The 13,708-nt window shown below is 43.9% G+C and overlaps 1 pseudogene across 1 annotated transcript; it reads left to right on the top strand.

Moving 5' to 3' along the window:
• The first annotated feature begins 2,423 nt into the window (after positions 1–2,423).
• On the top strand, positions 2,424–4,179 carry LOC308417649 (tRNA (guanine(6)-N(2))-methyltransferase THUMP3-like; annotated as a pseudogene). The gene is made up of 2 exons: positions 2,424–3,602; positions 3,882–4,179. The product of its transcript is annotated as a tRNA (guanine(6)-N(2))-methyltransferase THUMP3-like (transcript).
• The last annotated feature ends 9,529 nt before the right edge of the window (positions 4,180–13,708 follow it).

Here is a 13,708-nt window from a genome sequence, read left to right as displayed (position 1 = left end):
AAACTATCAAGATCACCAGGTATGATGGTGCACACCTCTAACCCTAACTCTCGGGAGGCAGAGGCAGGAGAAAGTCAATGTTGAAAGGAAGGGGTTGGGGGAGAAGTAGGGAGGGGATGGGAGGGAAGAAAGGAGAAAGGGACATTACATTCAGGGAACTCCTTCTATGGAAAACTAGCAGAACTGGTTGTGAGTTTACACTTTGCCAATGAACACTTACTGTCCTCTTCTGATCATTCTACAGCACATATATAATTTGCTAACTTTAGGAGACAATAGATGAGGGATATGTCAAAATTCTGTACAATTTTGCAACTTTTCAGGAAGCCTAAAATCAGTTTTTAAAAAATTAAAATATCCCTGGAGCCACTGTGACCGTTGTCTGGGCTCCTCAAAGCCCAAGTCAACTTGCCTGAGAGACAGCCAGGGTAATTCTCCATGCTGGCTCTTGTTCCAAAGAGTGTCTCTTTAGGGGGTGGGATCCATGAGACCCCCAGACCACATTCTGACCTTGCCAGTTTTCTGACAATCCAGCTATTAGGAACTGCAGTGTCCTCTGGCCAGCACATCTATTCCGAACAGCTTATGAGTTTAATGCTTTCTTGGAGACAATGTCAGCACTGTCTCACACTGAATACAGAAAGTGTGAGCCAAATAATCCCAGAGTTCCCTAATAACAAACATATCTTCTTCATTTTGATCACATTGATCCAGATTCATTTCACAGAGCTTCAAGGGAAAAGCAGCCAGAACTCGGATGTGCAAGGTCTTGTCTGCAGTCCTGCCTCCAACTGTGTCTGCCCTGCAAGTCCAATGCATCACACTCATCCTTCGTGGGACGGCAAGTGCTATCACTTTGCATTCTCTATCACTTTGAGGGTTGAGATCTTTATTTCAGAAAACACACACACCTGAGTCCACAGTATATGTCCCAATGGTATAAAGTAGTAGTCACTCACTTAGCCAATGATTCAATGACAATTGCGCATAGCCACATTAGAAACAGTGCCAAGTGCCACTGCCTAGAAATCAAACAACCTCCCGAAGTTTCTGAGTTGCAGTCCCAAAATAAGACATGTATGTCTCTTCGTGAGATAAATGTCTCTGCTGTTACTGGGAACTGGATGGGTGGAGGAGGGTTCTTCCTGAATCTGGGCCTACCTCCTATTGTATGGGGATGTGTATGTGTATGAATGGGGCTATGTATGGATGGTTGTGCTCTTATGAGGGCATCATGTGAAAGCCAGAGGACAACCCCAATTGCTGCTCACCTCAGGTGCCACCCCCTTATTGTTTTTAAAGACAGGATCTTTTCCTGACCTAAAAATTACCAATCAAGCTAGCCTGGACAACCAGAAACACCCAGAGATTTGCCTGTCCAAGCACCCAGCACTGGGGTTACAAGACTGTGTGCCACCACACTTGGCTTATTCTCCATGTATTCTGAGGGTAGGATTCAGGTCTGTATGCTTGCAAATACTTTCCCAGATATGCCATCTCTCTAGCCTCCAGACCCTTATCTCAACCAACTAGTTCCTTCATCCTAGCTTGAGAGGTTGGCTTCCAGAGAAGTTTCAGATTTTGTCCCTGGCTGGAAAGAGCGTAGAGTCTGGTATAAACTGGGATTGTCATTTTTAAGCAGTTATCTCTGGAACAAAATTTTTCTATGCAACATCCCATGTTATCAACATGCAGGGAAAAAAGGACAAGAGTCAGAAAAGCTTCAGGTACAAGTGGGTTCTTGCACCCATGTGTAAGTTCACATGTGCCATGCCACATGGTGCTCAAAGTAACTCTGTATGAAACAGACAGAAAAAGTAAAAACAAGCAGGTAAGGGTGCTTTAGATCATTGGAGATAAAGTCAGAAATACTAAATTGAAAATATCTAAATTGGCAGGATGCGTTTAGCTGATTTACAAATTTAACTATACATCCACCCAGGCAAATTCAAGACAACTACAACTTATGCTCAGGGTTATACAACCAAATTCTCAATCCATTTAAGGTTCTATACCTTGGGAAGAAGTATTATTTAGCAGTACACATGAACAAGATTTGTAGCTAAGAAGATTCAGATAAGGAGGGTGAAAAGATGGTTTAGTGGTTAAGAGTACTGACTGCTCTTCCAGAGGACCCAGGTTCAATTCCCAGAACCTACATGGTAGTTAGCAACTATCTGTAAATCTAGTCCAAGAGGGTCTGATACCATCTTCTGGTCTCTGCTAGGTACCAGGCATGCTTGCTAGCAAAATACACACACACACACACACACACACACACACACACACACACAGGTCAAAACATTTTGTAAAGATCCAATCATGTTCCCATATTGTTCATTTCTTTAAAAATCTCTGGGCTCAAAGGCTAATGTTGGCTGAGCCCTCAGAGACTTTTAGGCCTTTTAAAAACCAATTCCATCATGCCTGACACTCAAGAAGCTACCAGAGAGCAGTTGGATATGAACCTTTGTGAAAACAAGAAGCCTGTACCCCTGATAGAAAGTGGTGTCAGAACTGAGTCTGAACCTCTCCAAGTCACTATTGGAGCCACTGTACCTACTGGCTTTGAACAAACCGCTGCAGATGAAGTGAGAGAGAAATTGAAGTCATCGTGCAGAATCAACAAAGACCAGGGCAAGATATATTTTGATATCACAGTGGAAAGTCTGGCTCAGGTTCACTGAGATCAGTTGATAACTTGTTGTGATTGTTCAGGAGTTTAAAGATGACCAGGTCAAAGCTACAAAGGAGGAAGTTCTAAGAGACTTTGAAAAACTGGCTGGAAAGCTCCCATGGTCAGACTCTTTAAAAGTTTGGCAAATTAACACCACTTTCAAGAAGAAAGCAAAGCGCAGAAAGGCAAATCAGAGTGCAGGTAAAGGGAAGGCTGACTGTGGACAAGGAGACAAAGCAAATGAGAAACATGGTAAGAAAAAAAACTTGCCAACAGTACCTCAGATTCACGTATCTAGGACTACTATGAAAATCCAGTCATCAAAAAAGAGATATAGTAGGTGATGTTTTAACATCTTGCAAAGATAAAACTGGGCAAAGTTTAAGAGAAGAAACTGAACCACAAGTCCAGAAGTTTAGAGATACCTGCAACAGATCAGGGGAGAAACATTGCTTTACCTCCAACGAGGCTGAGAGAGATTTTGGAGGTACTGTTCAAGAGTACTTTAAATGGAAAGCTAATATGACCAGCTTCGATGTAGAGGTCCTAAACATCCATGATAATGAAGTCATTGTTGTGATTGCACTGATAGAGGAGAGTCTCCATCGCAGAAACATTACACATTTTGGACCTACAACTCTTAGGTCAACTCTTGCCTATGGGATGCTCAGGCTATGTGAACCTAAACCTACTGATGTAATAGTGGATCCAATGTGTGGAGCAGGGGTAATACCAATAGAGGGGGATACTGGGTGGTGTCACTGTTACCATGTTGCTGGGGACAACAACCCACTGGCAGTTAACAGAGCAGCAAATAACATCTCATCTCCATTGACTAAGTGCGGTGCGTTCCTCGACCAGCAAGGAAAGACGACCACCACCAGAGGATTCTTCTCAGATCATGCTTTATTGTGGGAACCTCTTGATTGAAGGGGAGAGCAGGAAGAGAGGGGCCCGAACTACCCTAGCTGTCTGCTTATATAGGGAGAAGCAAATACGGGGCTTGCCATGATTGGTTGTCACCAGTCTGCTGACACCAGAGGCCTAGGGATTGGCCAGAGATAGGTTATGTACTGAGCATGCGCAGGGTGCAGCGTCTTAGCTGACAAGAGCATTGCTATATATGGAGTTGTTTACCTCAAACCGTGAGGGAGCCAGCGCCATCTTGTAATGGCGTCCGCGGGATATCTGCAACCTCCCACAGCAACTGCTTCTGTGGATATTATTGTAGCAGCTATGCCATTTGGAAAAAGGATGACCCCAAGAAGAGAAATTGGAATCTATATCCAGCTTGCCTTTGGGAAATGAGCCCTGTCTGCAGACCAGGGACAGGCAGAGCTTTAATGCTTACTTGGAACAAGGAATATTCTACCAAGGCACTGTCTTGAATGGGACATGTGTGGCAGAAGGTCCATACGGTCTGGGTGAACATCAGGGGACTTCATGCTGCAGTTTTTCTTCTGAAACGCACCCCTCGAGACTTTGTTCATCCTTCAGATTAAGATAGAGGAAGAGACCCTCCTTGGTAAAGCAAAGGATGAAGACAACTTAGCAGTATTTGTAGTTCCTAACACTGGAAATGTCAGCATAAAGAACTTTCTTTGGGAGAAAAATGGTTGAAAAGCAACCCGGTATTACAGGTTCCACTGCTTAACTACTCCAGAGTGCTATATTGTTAGCAAGGTGATTGATTGTAATGGTGTTTCTTGAGAAGCCATCACTTGCCTTCTAAGCTTCAGAACACTTTAGCCCATATCCTATTGCTTGTGCAGTCTACTGTTCTATGGTCTAAATTCTTTATACAATCTCAGAAACTGAAGATCTACAGTTTATCATCTGCCATAAAATAAATACATACAACCTAAAAAAAAAAAAAAGGCTAAAGTGAATGTCATTCTCTTTCATTTTTTTTTTTTTTTTTTTTTTTGTAGAAGGGAGAAATTATGCCAAAAAGAAAAACCTGCCATTTTTCATAGATTATGAGTCCCCTTTGTCTCCTCCTTGACAAGTGTAGACTTATTGTCCCAGCTGTCAACTATTAATTGAACACAAGCTATGGTTCTTGTAATCTCAGCACCTAGGCTCGATGAATCACAGACATTTAATAGTGTTAAACTAAGTGGCTGCATGGGGCTCTCGATAGATCTTAACTGTAGACTCCATAGCCTCTTCCTCCACAGAAGCAGATTCACCTCCTAGTGGGTGTTAGTCCCCCATATGTGGGGACAGGAAGCTACTCTGGGATGTGTTCTTGACATGTAGAGCTCTCACTCACACCACCCTTCGCACTTCAGCCCCATCTCTCTGCACGCATGCAGAGACTCATTCATGACTCTGCACGATGTAGCAAGGTTGGGATGGGAATGGACAATCGGTGGTATTTGGCCACAGGATTATGAGGTCTAAAGTCAAAAGAGCATGATGGGGCAGCATATTCCTTGAGGGGTTTGCCTTCCACTGAGCAATGCTGGCAAGAAAGAATCTAAAGACTTCTTTGAATGATCAAGGGCTCCAGTATCATCTGCAGTGTCAGGGGAGCTGTGATTTCTCCTGGTTCTACATTTCAGTGCCATGGAACAGATGCAGAGATTAGGAAGGGGCACTATGAATCATAATTCTACTTCTCTTAGTCCAGGAACTGCAAAACACTCAGATGACCTCTTGTCCTGTCCCATCCCCAAACACATACTGGCAGAGATGACTTTTTGTTCCCAGATGGCAGTGCCACCAACCAGTGTGGAACTCAACAATGGACTCCCAGTTGTGATCCATGAAGAAATGTAGATTTCTGAAAAGATTGATTTCTAGCCACAGAGGAATAGTGCATGTGCTGAATCAAACTGAAAACATTGGCTCCCCATGAGGTCTTAGCTCAAATATTAATCACCAGAGTGGTAAACAGTCTGAGCCCAGAATACTGTGCTGACAGAAAGACCAGACATAGGAGAACCAGGCAACAGTGAGGCTCAAGAAACAGATGGCTCTTGACCCAGCTGTGCCCAGCACTGTTTTCTTAAAATAACTACGTCATGATAACATCTTATTCAACTGAAATGAATTTTGTAGGTCTATAACACAACCAGACTTGTAATTTTAAAAGTTAAGTAAATAACATGCTTCAAATAGAAAATACATACAGAGAAAGTTAGAAGATTTAGAGATTTTTAATTTTTCACTATGTTGTATATATGTGAATGCATACAACATATGCCATGGTGTGCAGGTGGCAGTCGGGGGATAACTTGTAGGAGTTGGTTCTGATTTTCATCCTTCACCATTTGGGTTCTAGGGATAGAACTCAAACTGCCAGGCTTACAGCAAGCATCACTTTCCATTTCAGTGCATAAGTGCTTCTTAAACCTACTCTCAAGATGGAATGAATAACCAGAATCTTACATATAATTATTTTAAATATATTGGTGTGCCAGTTAGTTTTTGTAAACATAAACTAGGAAGAGAGAATCTCACCTAGGGGATTGCCTCCCTCAGTTTGGCCTGTGGGCATGTCTGTGGGGTGTTTTGTTGTTGTTATTGTTGTTGTTTGATTGATGGATGATGTGGGTGGGACCACACCTGGGCAGTTGCTCCTGGGTTGTATAAGAATCAGACTGAGAAAGCCATGAGGAGCAAGCCAGTGAGAAGCATTCCTCTATGACCTCTGCATCAATTCCTGCCTACAGGTTTCTGCCCTGTTTAGGTTCCTGCCTCGGCTTTTCTCAACGACAAACAATGGCCTGTAAAACAAATAAAACCATTTCCTCCCTGAATTGTTTTAGGTCAATGTGTTTTTTCACAGGAAATAAAACAACTAAGACAACTGGGATATGAGATAAATAACTTGTTAGTACTTTTGTTTCATATCTAGTATTTTAAACAAGCTGAGAGGGGTTGAGGGGGGAAAGTATAATCATTTAATTTTCATAGCTATAGATAAGGGGATGTTGTTTGGGAAACTCAGAATCTATAAACACTGTAAGTGTAGATGACCTAAGTTTCAGCAATGGTGAAGGATGGAGGAAGATTCCGAATAAGACCATGTCCTGACATAACCCATCACTGCGGTTATCTGCTTTCCTTCAAAAGTCTATCCATAGTTAAAGCATGCACAAAATATTTTCCATCTATATGTAAAATAGAGTTCCTGTTGTGGTTTGAATATGAAATGCTCACCCAGGTTCAGATGCTGACTGTTTGTCCTCTCCACAGCTGGTTGTACTATGTGGGAAGATTCTGGAAACTTTAAGATCTGGGACCCAAGCAGAGGACAGGGGTCATCGCTGAGAATGAGCCTCACAAAATTCTGCCTGGTGCCTGGTTCTTTCCACACTCTGCCCCCTGTTCTCCAGAAGAGCAGCCCCGAGGCTGCATTCTTTCACTGTCAAGATGCCCTGCCTGAACACAGCTGAGCCACAGTAAGCTAAGACCTCTGAAACCACGAGCCAAAGCTTTCCTGGTTATTTGGTCACAGAGATATCAAGTAAACTGGTGACAGAAAAACAGAATTGTCACTCTGATTAAATATAATTACATGGTTCTTTAACCTCTAGAACTAGTTGGTGGAAGGAATTCAAGTGAGTTGGGCAATAAAGGTTAGTAAAGCCCTAAAAAGTTATCATCAGGGAGCTTGGTGGGAAGTTCTGGTCAGTGCTGAAGACCAGAAACGGAGACAGTGAAGGCTAGTATCACAAAGTTTCAGGTGGAAACATGGTCTTTATCCAAAATTGGACTGGAGACCGCCTGTGTTGCATGCAGAAAAACCATTTGTCTGCATTTTCCCCACGCCCAGGGATGAAGACTTTAATTGGAGTTGCTTTTAAAAGAGATGAGCTGTGGATTGAAGGGCTGGCTCAGCAGTTAACTGCATATACTGCTCTTCCGGAGTTCCCAGTTGTGTCAAGTGGCTCACACCTGCCTGTTCACTGACTCCAGGGGACCCAATGACCCTTCTGGTCTCTTCAGGTATCTGAACATACATTTACATAGCCACACACAGACACTCAACAAGGACATATAATTAAAAAATAAAATAAATCTTAAGGAGAGACATTTTAAAATATTAAATCTTTATATGTATGGGTATTTGTCTGAATGTACATCTATACACCATGTGTATCCTTGATGCCCATGGAGGCTGGAAAAGGGTATGGAACCCCATAACTGGAGTTAGTCAAAAACCATAGTGTGGTATCCTGGGAATTGAATCTGGGTCCTTTGGAAGAGCACCTAGTGCTCTTAACTGCAGTCTTCTCTTCAGCCCCAGTTGTGAACCTTAAGAGGCAGGACATGGCAGGCACTTGGGGCATGGCCTCACTCTTAAAGGAATGTATGTGTCACTTACAAAGATGGCTTTAGGCCTCAACTGTGTGCTTTTTCAAAAGAGTAGGTTGGTGCAAAAGAACACCCAACTCTCTTCAGTCGCTCACTTCCTGTTTTGTGACTTCTCACAGCATTCCTACCGTGTGATCTCACTTGTGGCGAATCAGTCCAGAAAGTTTTCAAGCCCATGCTTTGCAGAAGAATCTGCCCGACTGTGGACTTTCAGCTCTCAAACTGTGAGCTATGGAAAGCCTTTCTTCACAAAGCACCCTGCCTTGCTGATTTATTGACAGCAACAAGATATAGACTAGGGTTGTCCCTGGGGTCGAAGCCACCCTTCAGAGCACTCTTGGTCCAAGAGTGTTCACTGATGACAGTGACGGTGCTTTCTCAACAGAACCCTTGGCTCATTTATTCACACTGTCACACAGTGGGGAAGGTGTGAGCCTCCGCAGTCAGAGCTGAACAGGCATTTCTCATACTCTGATACACACTGGGAAGAGACCTTACTTACCTTCTCGGAACCTCAGCCTCTAGCCACACAGATGGGCCAGACAACAGGTGTGTCCTTTGCTCTGTGCATCTGTCCTCACCTAGCAGCAACTGTTTCCAGTTCCCATGAAGATGGACTTCCATACAAACTTCTGAAGTCACCTATGTGCCTGCCGAGAATGTCTAAAGTACAGAGCAAGGGAGTCTTGGGAGATGAGGAAGAGAAGGACCAAACGAACACAGAATTGTGTCTGCAGACTGAAAATCACTCTGCCCAGTCCCTGTCACTTGGCACACAGGAAGAACATAAGATTGGCATCTCAGCCATATGCCACTGAAAGAGCTTGGAGTATAACTAGACTATTTGTCTTTAAAATCATTCGAATCACAGAACAGAAAACAGTCAATCAAACCACTGGGGGGAAAATGTTTCCACCAAGAAGAGCTTTTTTATCAGGCCAGCTGGCAGCCCTAAGGCAGATGTACAAAGCCCGGGAACCTTTATGGATGTGAGGAGCACTGACCTCAGCCCTTGACATTCTGCCTTTTGATTATCACTCCACAGACATCCATAAAAGACTGGGGTAAGAGGTGACAGGCAGGCCTGTTTATGGCTGCCTTCTCTCTCTGCTCCACCTGTTGTCTCCTGACTCACCTCAACTCCTTGAAGCTAAGGGCACCCTTTTATAACTCATGGCCCTATGGCTGGGAGGGGCCCTCTAACCCTCTCCTAATTGACAGCTTACTTGAACCTTCCCCTATCTAATAGATGGAGGCCACCTGTCCCACACGGCAGCTAGACCAAACATTGCTTTGTTTCCTCCCCCTCTTGTAGGTAGACTTGTCCACCTCTACAACAGTTAAAAGATAGGAGAGGTTCCACACACAGCCTCAACGTCACACCTCTATTCCAGAAAGTTCCTTATTGCAGCTAAACCCTTCTCTATAATGCTGTAACCCTTTCACCTTTAATCCCCCCGGACCCAGTGCCTCTTAGTGCCTGCCACCTGCCAAAGGCCAGGATTCAGTCTCTTTCTGTTTGTCTTTTCACCCTGATTTAGTATATAGCCATTGCCTTGTTATTAAATAACCAGGGTATGAGTTTATTTTGCTCTGGCTGGAGAGTATTACACACATAACAAAACAATAAAAGCACCAGAGAGCACCTGCTCCCTGTTCTGCCCAATTGGGCTTGCCTAGCTAGCCCTCGTATTCCAAGAAGTGATGACCTCACTGGTGCAGCAGCATCTGGCCCCTGTCCTGCGCCTCCCTCCTAGGAGCTTACATTGTATCGTCCAAGCTAGCTTCAATTACCACCACCTTGTGAAGCTTTCTGCATATTTCTAGGGTTCCCCACAGGTTGTGCGTTTGAAAATGCAGACTGGGATTTAAATCTCTGCTTCTCAGACAACACAAACACAACTCACTCTAAATGCTGAAGGTTGACACCTGGGTCTTGAGAGGAAGTAGCTATTAGGCTGTTAGCTTAGGAATGCTTATTACCATGTTGTTCACCCGGGGGCGCTATATGGGGGCTGCTGGGACAGGGGAATCTAGATGGCATGGTTGCCCAAGGAGCATTGAGAAAAAAGAGTAAAATGCAAGTCCTCCAGTCTGTGGCAACTTCCTCTGGCCTGGAGATCAGTGTGAGGACTATATCCAGGTAGAGGGTAGTCATTCCCAAAGCATACTGGAGCCAAGGGTCGAAGATGACCCAAAAACATGGCTAGTTACCATTACCTTCCCCCATTACCAAAGACACTCTGTCAGGCTGTAAGCAAACAAATTGGAACTCTGTAGGTAGTCCAGAGGCTCCAAACCCACTGGCATGACTTCAGAGAATTAACTTCTGTGGATGGACACACAGTTTCTGTTTTAAAGGAAGAACAAACATGCCATACAGTTTGGAGAACATGTTACTGGTAAAGTACTTTTAAACATATGCCCAATTCTCACCACTTGCCCTGGCTCATTCTGTGTCATTCTGTGTCCCCTCTGGTGCAAGAGAGACCAAGTCATTCAGTCTGGAAGGAGGAGCCTATTGTAAAAAAAAAAAAAAAAAAAAAAATTGTCCCAGTGAACACAAATGTACCAAAAGCCTCCACTCTTGTTGCCATGGTGATTGCTTCTTCTCACAATGCCATGGTGATTACAGTGTGGCTGGGTTTCAGGAGACTTGGGAAAAAGAGTAGGCCTACTTGACAAACTGGTGAGCATCACTGGAAAGAACAACCCGGGACTCCACATGTGAGGGCTGTACCTGGGGATTGCTGGGGAGCAGGTGAGCATGTGCGGCTGATGCTCAGCCTTGTGGATGGTGGCTGTAGAATAGCTCTGCTCTGAGATGTTTTCCGGTCTGTTTATATCAGAAAGGCCAAATACCTCAAGCATCTCATCCAAGAATCCATCCCTGTCCATCACCATGGTCATTTCAAACAAAGGGTTTTGCACAAGTTTTGAGTAGTATTCCATGTTCACTTGACCCAGTGTACAGGTCCACAGACAAGGAAAAAATGTATGCCTTGTCACCATGCCAACTGCTGTAACCTACTTACACGATGACATGGTAAAACCACAGAAACTCAAATGGCAGAATTTCCAACAGTATGGAAAGCAATGGGCATACTAAACACTATTCTACCCTCTTCCCCCTCCTAGTATAGGGCATGCAAGTGTCTAAATTGTGCAATTTTTCCTCTCAAGGACCACTTGGAAATCCTTCTTTGTCAGGGACTCATCCTTTGAAGCAGGAAACAAGAATTGCTTTCTCTAAAAGGCCAAAGAGTAAATACGATCAGTTTGAGTGTTATATGATCTTGCGGTAAAAATTAAAAAGAATTTGTTGCTACTGGTCGGGGAGCCACTGCAGTGTGGAGCAGGGTACCTGGTCCCACATGTTCCTCTCTAGCCCGATAAAATCATGACTCAACCAACAATCAATAACTTATCAAACAGATATATATGTTAAATTCTCAATCCACAATACATCCAAACAATAAATTCACTGCCAATTAATATATAAACTGCACACCTAGACAAAATAAAACTGATCTAGGTCACCTTGATCTGAACCATCCTCTGAAGCCTCCATCTTGAATCTCCTGCTTTCTCCTTCTCTTCTGCCTTACCAAAAAAACCTTGTCCCTGCCCCACTCTCTACTGTCCAATCATGTATCGCCTTAACATCAACCTACAATACAGCTTGTTTCAATACCAACTTTATCAAGCAGTCACAGAAATATACAAACAACTGTAGCTACACTCCAACAAAACTTTCTCGTCATACATTGACAATGGACAATGGGGTCCATACAGGAGGTAGGGGGTTTAGGGCTCTCTAGAGCTATAGAGTACCTGCTGTGTTTGGGGTTGGATAAAGGCTCCCTGAATAGACTGTGCAAGCCTGAGGACCCACAATCAACACCCATAGTGCACACACATACATTAGCATGCACACACATACATTTGCATGCACACACACACACACACACACATGCAACTTTTTTCTTTTTTCTCTCTTTTTCTCCTTCTCCTCCTCCTTCTCTTCTTCCTCTTCCTCCTCCTTCTTCTTCTACTACTTCTTCTTCTTCTAATTCTTCTTCTTCTTCCTTTTTAGAAAAAGAGATGTTATCTTCAACACAAGGGAAATGGTAGGAAAAGTGCTGAGCCTTTCACACAGCAGCTGGCCCTGTGATTTGGATCTGAGGTTTGCTTCTTAATCAAAAGGCCTTGGGCCTACAGGAGTAGGTTGCATAAATCATAGGAAGTCTCAAGAAGTCAACCAAAGGATTCAGGGTGAGAGGCATCCAGAGAAGGAAATCTGATCTCCCTTTGCTTTATTGAGTTAACATTTTTCTACCGGCGTTCGCCGTCTCCCCTCTAAAGCCCCTGCACACGTGTGAAGGGTAAGAAGTGAGTCTGTCCCTGGCAAACCTAGAGTGGGTGGGCTGTGAGTCTGCTCCTTGCTTGAATATCACTTTCAAGACAAAGTATAATAACCCCTGAGTTAAATCCTCCTCACGGGCAATAAATTATAAATAAGTTGAAGTTCGCAGCCAGAGAATTTGACACAGCCCTGATACAAGCTGGAAAAAAAAAAAGAAGGAATCACATCTCCAGTTACATTGGGAAAGCCTAGCTGGGAGTTTCACTCAATACTACAGTTGGTTGAATGGCAGCACATTAGAGATATTCCTGGTGCCAAGGGAAGAGTTCATGACAGCTCAGAAGACATGTGGTTACTCAAAACTGTCCTCCTGTCTTGAAAAAAAAATAACGCCTTGGGGTTTTTTTTCTACTGGAATTCTGGTGTGTGGGGAAGATTTTGTTAGATTTTTTGAAACAGGGTTCCATGTGACTCAGGCTAGTCTTGAACTCTCCCTGTGGCTAAGATTGATCTGAAACTCCTAAACCTCTTGCTCTCATTTCCTTGTCCTGGTATTACAGGTGTGCGCTGCCACGCCCTCTGTTTGTTTTGCTTTTGTTTTATGTGAACTCTTTGTACTTATCGAAAAATGTAAGAACATCATTCTTGCTGAGCTTCCTTTAGTATGTGTGTACTTTATGGATATCCACATGTGTGGGGCTGACATTCACATATGTGTGGATGCATTCAGAGGCCAGAGGCCAGCCTCAGGTGTCATCCACTTTTTATTTATTTTTGAACAGATTCTCTCACTGGGCCAGAACTTGCCAAGTAGATTCAACTGAGTTGTGGACATAGAACCCAACCCCTAAGTACTGGAGGAATTAGCTGAGAAGACAGTTGGACAAATTCCCCTGCCTCCTTCTGCTGGGCTCCTGAATGCTACTTTGATGGCTTGAGGCAAAAATCAATGATGGTCTGGCCAAGGCCAGTGTGAGCATAAGTAAAGCCCTGCAGTGTGCAGAAACAGAGCCGATGTGCATGGGCACAAGGCAGGCAAGGAGAGCGGCGGCAGCAGCATCCTTAGGTGCTACAGGCTGAAGACAGGCCAGCGGAGAGAGAACCCAGGCAACATACCGTTCCCTGACTATGTGGGCCCGTGCAAGCAAGGTTAAGGGCTCCGTGGGAGAGTAGTAACCCATTTCTTGTCTGGTTCCAAGAAAAGTCTTGAGGCCTGGAAAACACAGTGGCAAACAGTTATCACTGTAATCAACTTTATCTCTGGAGTCCTGGCTTAATAAAGTTTTTTTTAATTGAATCCAAAGCATCCCACATGATAGACAGTAAAGAAACTTTAT

This window comes from Micromys minutus (assembly GCF_963924665.1).
Source record: "Micromys minutus genome assembly, chromosome: 2".
Taxonomy (NCBI): Eukaryota; Metazoa; Chordata; class Mammalia; order Rodentia; family Muridae; genus Micromys; species Micromys minutus.
Note: the sequence above shows the minus strand (reverse complement) of the source record. Positions and strands in the feature narration are given on the sequence as shown.